Genomic DNA, 8,766 nt, shown 5'->3' on the forward strand with positions numbered 1-8,766 from the left:
GGGCGCAGACGCTCCCCCTGGCGGGGCGGGCGGGGGTCGCTGGGAGCAGGCCGGGTCTTCCCTTCCTCAGCCTGCACCTCTTCGGCCCCGGGCGCCGGCCTACCTGCGTGTAGGAGGAGGCTTCCTGGGCGCTGAGAAGGGCGACAGCCCCCAGGTTCCCTTCCCCTGTGCCGAAGTCTCTATTCGCAGTGGACGTTCCCGATATAATTCCACCTGCAAGGGGGAAGGCGGGCGCTGGGGAATCCCGCTTGGGTAATGCAGATGCGTGGTCTGTTACTAGTGCAGCGTGAATTGCAACACGTCTGGGTCGCCGCCCTGCCGGTGTGTTTCTAACCTTGGTTTTCATTTTTCACTCTTGGATGCAATCTAGAAGCCGCGGGGAGTTTACTCTAGCAGCTCTGATGCAGTATCTTTCCCCTTGCTCTTTTTTTCACTTTGAGCCGTTAAGTTGCTGTTTCAGTATCTCGAAAACTATAATAATTGTCGGTCTGAAATTTCTTCCCCTGTTGCAGGAAGCAGGTTGGGGATGTGTGTGAAGGGGGGTGGGGGGTGGGGAGGTGGGAGGTTACTCAGACCCTTTGAAGTCTAGGAATTTATATTGTTAGATTATTAGTAAAATGTAGAATTTCACTGGACTGAAAACAAGGCTTACAGTTACATCAGCCAGATCAATCGACATTTACTTATTGTACTAGGAATGAGTAAGAGTTAGTCTATTATCCATACAAATGGGATTATGACATATCCCAGAGGGAAGGAAGGAAAGTGTGCTTGTTTGTAATAGAAATTTAAGTGATTCTCCTCTAACAGTGGAAAAAACCAAGTGTCTCCTCCGGAAAGCAGTGGAGATGCTCTCAATTTGGCAGTGTCATAGCATTTGTGCTAGTGTCAATGGGCAAAAAGTTGGTCTATTTATGCAAATAAAAGACTAAAATGTTGTCATTTTTTTCTCAATGAAAGTCAGTTACCTAACTCTCCTGGTTTTCATATACTTTCTGTTTATGAAATCAAAATAACATACATTAAGCACTGCTTTGTACTAAGCAGGGTATTGCAGGTGAAGCAGAAGTCCCTGCCTTTGAGCTTAGAAGTACACCAAATAAGCAGAGAACAATTATGACTTTTTCAGATAATCAAGTTCCTACAGTAGTATGGACTGTATACATTTTCAAGGGCCAAAAAGTTAATAAGAAATCTGAGATACTTGGGGGATGGGCAGGAGTTAACTGTGGTAACTTTTGCTCTCTGGCTTCAGCTTTAGCTCTTTGCCTTTTGAGTTTCTGCAGGTCAGACTTTTTGGATCTCTACAAAGTATACACAGCTCTCTGGAGTCTCTTCGAACAATTTTTTCTTTAACTTTTCCCCCCAGAAATAACATCTTAAATTGCTTTAAATTTGCAGCATGTCTAGAATTTAGCGCAGGAATGTTCTATTATTTCTTTTAACATAAAAGAAAAAAAAATTGCAAGATGCCTCAGTCTGTCCAGTGCCAACTGAGCCACTGATCACAGAATTTTGCAAATCCATTTGCCAATCTCTTCATGAAACTGGGACTCAATTAAGAAAGTAATGTAAACATTTTTAGCAGAAATATCAGTTGTATTCTGCTTTGATGTTATTTTGATTATAATTATATTTAATAAATATTCATTAAATGCCACTATTCACTCAAAAGCTCTGTTGGGGGAACAAAACCTAGAATCACAGAACAAAGAATTGCATGGGAACTTAGAAGTCATCCTGTCCAATCTCCCATAGTCTTTGTTTATGCAGCTTTAAATTGCTGGGGGTTTGTTTGTTTTTATTGTCGTTTGTGTGTGTTGAGTTAAAATCTGATTCCAGTTAACATCTACCTGTTTCTGAGAAAGTAAATAATAAGCCTCCTTACTTTATTATTTTGCTTTTCTCTTTCCTTCATTCCTTTTTATTTAAATTTTTGTCACACTTTCTTCCAGCCTCTCTTCCTTTCATGCTCCCATTGATCCATCCTCAAACCTTCACTCCCTTTTTTCTTCAGGCATTTGTTAACTTCCAGACTCTGGGGAGAGATACAAAATGAAAAGTCACCATCCCTGCAATGGCAGTTCTTCTTATTTGCCCCCAACACCCAGGGTAGATAATGTTCACAGGCTCAACATTCTTCCAGGGTAGAAGCATAAATAAGGTAGACTGTGGCTTACACCCAGTTTCCTGGGTGTATATATTATTGGAATATAAGTGAATAGGAGTGACATTATAGAGGTAGCCTTGAAATCACTTCACTTTAAAGGGGAGAGAGGAGTAGAAAGTAAATTGTTTGCAAACTTCAGTACTTTAGCTTTTAATAGTACAAATAAGTTACAATACATCTCAGCATTGACGAAGACGTACCAGGATGACCCAGCACCATGTTGGAGAACCTCCGGTCTCACGGAGGAGCTGGGTAGTTAGTTGTCATGCTGCTTCTTCTCTAGCCCTTTAGAGATTCTAAGGGAACTGTATCTCCTCTTGAATCTTTCCTTAAGACTATCACAGTAGAGAACGAAAGGAAATCAGGAAAACAATACCATTTGTAATAGCCCCTAAAAAAATAAAACACTTAGGAATAAATCTAACCGGAGATGTAAAAGACCTATACAAAGAAAACTACAAAACACTACTGCAGGAAACCCAAAAGGATCTACATAAATGGAAAAACATACCATGCTCATAGATGGGTAGACTCAACATTGTGAAAATGACAATTCTACCCAAAGCAATTTACAAATACAATGCAATCCCAATCCAAATACCAACAAAATTCTTCAGAGAGATGGAAAAACTAATCATTAACTTTATGTGGAAAGGGAAAAAGCCCCGAATAAGTAAAGCACTATTGAAGAAGAAGAAGAAAGTAGGAGGACTCACTCTACCTGACCTCAGAACCTACTATACAGCTATGGTAGTCAAAACAGCCTGGTACTCAATTGGCATAACACAGTTTATAAAGACAATGTTCTACATTCTACCCTGGTGAGTAGCGTCTGGGGTCTTAAAAGCCTGTGAGCAGCCATCTAAGATACTCCACTGGTCTCACCCCTTCAGGAGCAAGGGAGAATGAAGGAAACAAGATACAAGGGAAAGATTAGTCCAAAGGACTAATGGACCACAGCCACCACGGCCTCCACCAGACTGAGTCCAGTACAGCTAGATGGTGCCCGGCTACCAGCACTGACTGCTCTGACCGGGATCCCAACAGAGGTTCCCAGACAGAGCTGGAGAAAAATGTAGAACAAAATTCTAACTCACAAAAAAGACTAGCTTTACTGGCCTAACAGACTGGAGAAACCCAGAGAGTATGGTCCCCACACACCCTTTTAGCACAGTAATGAAGTCACTCCTGAGGTTCATCATTCAGTCAAAGATTAGGCAGCCCCATGAAACAAAACGAGACTAATAGGGCACAAGGGGCAAGGACTAGAAGGCAGGAGGGGAAAGAAATCTGGTAATAGGGATCCCAAGGTTGAGAAGGGACAGCGTTGACATGTCGTGGGGTGGTTTAACCATTGTCATAAAACAGTACGTGTACTGTTTAATGAGAAACTATTTGTTCTGTAAACCTTCATCTAAAGTACAATAAAATAAAAGATTACAGCCAAGGAAAAAAAAAATAGCCTGGTACTGGTACAACAACAGATACATTGACCAATGGAAAAGAATTGAGCACCCAGATGTAAGTCCATCCACCTACGGTCACCTGATCTTTGACAAGGGCTCAAAGTCCATCAAATGGGGAAAAGACAGTCTTTTTAACAAACAGTGCCGGCGAAACTGGATATCCATCTGCAAAAAAATGAAACAGGACCCATACCTCACACCATGCACCAAAACTAATTCAAAATGGATCAAAGACCTAAATATAAAGCCAAAAACTATAAAGTTTATAGAAGAAAAAATAGGACCAATGCTACAGGCCCTAATACACGGCCTTAACAGGATACAAACCATAACAATCAACACACAAACTCCAGAAGATAAGCTAGATAACTGGGATCTTCTAAAAATCAAACACCTATACTCTTCAAAAGACTTCACCAAAAGAGTAAAAGAGAACCTACAGACTGGGAAAAAATTTTTGGACGTTACAAGTCAGACAAAGGTCTAATCTCTATAATCTACAAGAAAATCCAACACCTCTACAACAAAAAGACAATTCTATTAAAAAATGGGCAAAGAAAATGAACAGACACTTCACCAAAGAAGACATTCAAGTAACCAACAGACATGTGAGGAAATGCTAGGGGTTGTTAACCATTGTCATAGGGCAATATGTGTAGTAACTGTTTAATGAGAAACTATTGTTCTATAAACCTTCATCTAAAGTTAGAATAGCAGCACAACTGGAAGAACATAATCGACGTCACTGAATTGTACACGTAGAAAATTTTGAAATGGTGTATCTTTGGCTATGTATATTTTCACCAAAAAAAAAAAGGTCCTCCAAGGCTGAGAAGGGACAGTGTTGACATGTCATGAGGTTGTTAACCAATATCATAAAACAATGTGTGTACTGTTTAACAAGAAACTATTTGTTCTGTAAACTTTCACCTTTATAAAGTACAATTTAAAAAAATTAAAAAAAAAAAAAAGACTATCACAGTGTTACTAGACCCTACACTGTCCAGATGGACATTCCACTTCCTCAACGACTATCTCCAAATATGGTGTCCAGGACTGAAAATTTCTCAGTACTACACTATTAATGCAGCCTAATATTTCCTTAGCTTGGTTGTAGTTACATTGTAATTAATACTCAATATTTATTAAATGACACTATGTATTCAAACCAAAAACCAAACCTATTGCCATCAAGTCCATTCCAACTCATAGCAACCCTATAGGACAGAGTAGCACTGCCCCATAAGGGTATCCAAGGCTGCAATCTTTACAAAAGCAGACTGCCACATCTTTCTCCTGCAGAACAGCTGGTTATACCTATATTACAGAGTCAAAAAAATTAACTGTTAAGAAAAATAACAAAAAGTCTGACATCAGTGTGGAAGATGATTGGAGAAAGGCAAGACCAAATTGAGGTAAAACATAAGACTGGCAATCATCTAGTTAAGAAATCATGAGGGAGGCATCATGTATGAACAGGAGAAATAAACTGAAGACCTATTTAGAAGGTAGAATTAGCAAGACACAGAGATTGGTGTGGAGAAGGGGATGGGAAGGAATCTTAATTACCTCCCAGGTTTCTGGCTTGGAAACCTGAGTAGATGATGGTGCCATTGATCAATACAAAGAACTGTTCAGAAGCAGGCAGGACTTTTTGGAGGATGGTGAGCAGGGGTTCAACAGAAATAATGAGTTCTATTTGTAACACTGAAACATCTAACAGACACTCAGGTAAAGATATCCAGGGTAATACTGATAATACAGGTCTATAGCTCCAAAGAAAGGCCAGGTTAGAGATACTAAATGAATAGTTTCTTTTATAAGGATCAGCACAAAGTTGGTTCTTACAAGGCAGAGGTGAAGGATGTCCCAAATGTCCAACTTTTCCAAGCTGCTATACCAATCCATCATCTCTAACATCAGCTACCCCCTCTCCCCTCAGTACTCTCCCTCCTGTCTCTGGGTTCCAAAATTCACTGCAACGTCTCACAGAACTCACAAACCATATCAAGGAAATGGCTCACGCAGTTGTGGAGGCTGGCAAGTGCCAAATCCAGGGGTCAGGCTTAGGCTTCTCCTGATCCAGATAGCTGCATGTGGCTGCAGGGGCTGACAAACCCAAACTGGCAGGTTAGACCACAGGCTGCTGGCTCACAAGGCTGCAGAAGCTGGCAAATCAAATCAGACAATAGGCCACCAGCCCATGGGACTGTGGAGGCCTGCGAATCCCAGAATCGACAGGTCAGACAGAAGGCCTTTGGCTCAAGTCCCAAAAACCAGAGGCCAGACGATCGTGAAATGGACTTGGGATGGAGATGCAGAGAGAGAAGGCACTTTCTTACTTTCTACCATTGCAAGATGTTTGAGGCTTATTTTCTAGATTTCATGTCTCAGTCCTACAATCAGCCATTTCTCCAAGGAGCCTTGGTTCTTTTTATTGGAAAATAGTATTAGAAACAAATAACTGGGTGCTATTTGTGTATACTGCCCCAGGGTTGTACCCTTTCACCATACTTATTCAATCTGTGTGCTGAGCAAATAATACGAGATGGTAGACTATATAAAGAAAAACGAAGCATCAGGGTTGGAGGAAGAATCATTTACAACTTTCATATGCAGATGACACAACCTTGCTTACTGAAAGTGAAGAGGACTTGAAGCACTTACTGATGAAGATCAAAGACCACAGCCTTCATTATGGATTACACCTCAACATAAAGATACCAAAAACCCTCACAACTGGACCGATAAAATACTGAAGTTGCCAAGGACTTCATTTTACTTGGATACACAGTAAATACCCATGGAAGCAGCAGTCAAGAAATGAGACAATGCACTGCATTGGGCAAATCTGCTGCAAGAGACCTCTTCAAAGTGTTAATTGTTGTTGTTAGGTGCTGTCGAGTCAGTTCTGACTCATAGTGACCCTATGCACAACAGAACGAAACACTGCCTGGTCCTGTGCCATCCTCACGATCATTATTATGCTTCAGCCCATTGTTTCAGTCACCGTGTCAATCTGTTTCATTGAGGATCTTCCTCTTTTTTGCTGACCTTCTATTTTAACACACACGATGTCCTTCTCCAAGAACTAATCTGACCTGATAACATGTCCAAAGTAGGTGTCTCAGTCATCTAGTGCTTTCCTCAATAACTAATAAATTCTATAAGAAATACATAGAGTACAACCAGAAAATGGCGCTCTCAGCAGAAGCATCACGCTGTCCCTCCACAGCAAAGATCCGAAAAACTAAGCCGAACAGAGAAAGCAACAATCCTGAAACCCTAAAACATCAAATGAAGAGATAAAGAACTCAGCCAAGCACCAAATGGAGTGAGAAAACTAACAAACGCAGAGCAAGGAGAGATTCATACAGAGGTCCCCTACTAGCTAATGCAGCGCGGATCCGCCATCTTGGACTCCTATTGGAGACCAGCAAACAGGGGATGCGAGAAAGCAGCTTCACGGAGCTTCCAGCGGGAGACAAAACAACCGGTAACTTGCGATATACGCTTTCCCACCCCACACCCTTCTTCACCCCCACTTGGCCTCCTCTGCTTCCCACGGCCACAATCCATTGTCCGGGAAACAGCGGCTGCTTGGATTCCACACACCCGAACGGACCGCTCTGCGAGTGCCATTTGTTGGCTGCTGGTGTTGCTTTTTTCTGCTTCTTTTAATTTCTTCCTTACCTCTCACCACCTCCCCCTCCTTTCGCTCAAATACCTGGCTCGAAGCGCCATCGTTGCTTCTTCCTGAGGGGCTGCAGAGCACCGGTAATTTGTGATATATGCTTTCCCACTCCCTACTCTTCTTCACCCACACTTGGCCCCCTCTGCTTCCCGCGGACACAGTCTCTTGTCCGAGAAACGCCGGCTGCTTGGATTCCACACGCCCGAACGGGCCGGCTCTCTCCATACCATTTGTTGGCTGCTGGTGTTGCTTTTTTTTCTGCTTCTTTTGATTTCTTCCTTACCTCTCACCACCTCCCCTTCCTTTCGCTCAAATACCTGGCTCCGTGCACCATCTTTGCTTCTACCTGAGGGGCTGTGGAGCTCTGTTCGAGTGTGGAGCTGCTTCCCAGTCTGGGCTGCCGCACTGGTGGGATCCTGGGGCTTTTATTCATTTGTTTGTTTTGAATTGTTTGTTTGTTTTCTTTTCCTTTTCAGTTGGGAGCCTATTCTGGCCAAGCGGTGCTGCGTGGCAAGGAACTACCCCCTCGGCTTGCGCAGAGGCACAAAGGGATCCCTGAGGACATTTCATTTTTCGTTGTTTTTTTTTTCCTCTTTTCTTTCTGGTTTTTTGGGGGGCTTTTCTTACTCTTTTTTTTTTTAATTTGTTTTGTTTTATTTTCCCTTTTTGTCTTTCTTCATTACTCAGTTTCTCATCTCTCTATATCTTCCTTCTCTTTCTGTTCCCTGAATACCTGGCATTGTATACCTCTAGGCCTTCAGCCAGGCTGCACTGCAACACCTGAGAGCGACTTCCCCAGACCTCATAGCTGCACCAGTGGGATCCCTGGGAACTTTGCAGGTCTTTCACCTTTCTGATTTTTATTTATTCATTCTTTTCTTTTCTTTCTTTCCTCTTCCCCTTTCTGTTTTTCTCCATTTCATAGTCTCTCATCACTCCAATGGCAAGCTCCACTAGCATTCTTTTTTGTTTGTTTGTATGTTTTTGGCTCCTATTCCTCTCTCCTCTCTCCCATATCCATCTTAGCTCCACACATAACAGTCTCCCAGCTACATCCTGCCTACTTGCACCGTGTGCTTAACATCACACCAACAAGCAGCACAGGCACGGACTACTGGAACCTGCCCTGCACTGATTACCGAACCACCCCAGTGGCTGTAGTAAGTGCCACAAACAACCCATCCCAGTAATTCCTCTTGAGCTAGACCTGCCCTGCCGTACCATATCTCAGTGACTGACTCTGTCAATTGGAGAAGGAGGTGAAAAGTATTGTGCCCACAGGCAAGCAAACAACAAAGAACACACAGTCCACCTGCTAAGACATAGTCAAATTTAAAAAAAAAAAGGGGGGGGGATGAAACAAACAAATCTACAATCAATAAACAGGAAAAATAACTACTGAATGCCCTGAAGACAGCAGACAATATCAAAACATT

This window comes from Trichechus manatus, unplaced genomic scaffold (genome assembly GCF_000243295.1).
Source record: "Trichechus manatus latirostris isolate Lorelei unplaced genomic scaffold, TriManLat1.0 scaffold00197, whole genome shotgun sequence".
In the NCBI taxonomy this organism is placed as follows: domain Eukaryota; kingdom Metazoa; phylum Chordata; class Mammalia; order Sirenia; family Trichechidae; genus Trichechus; species Trichechus manatus.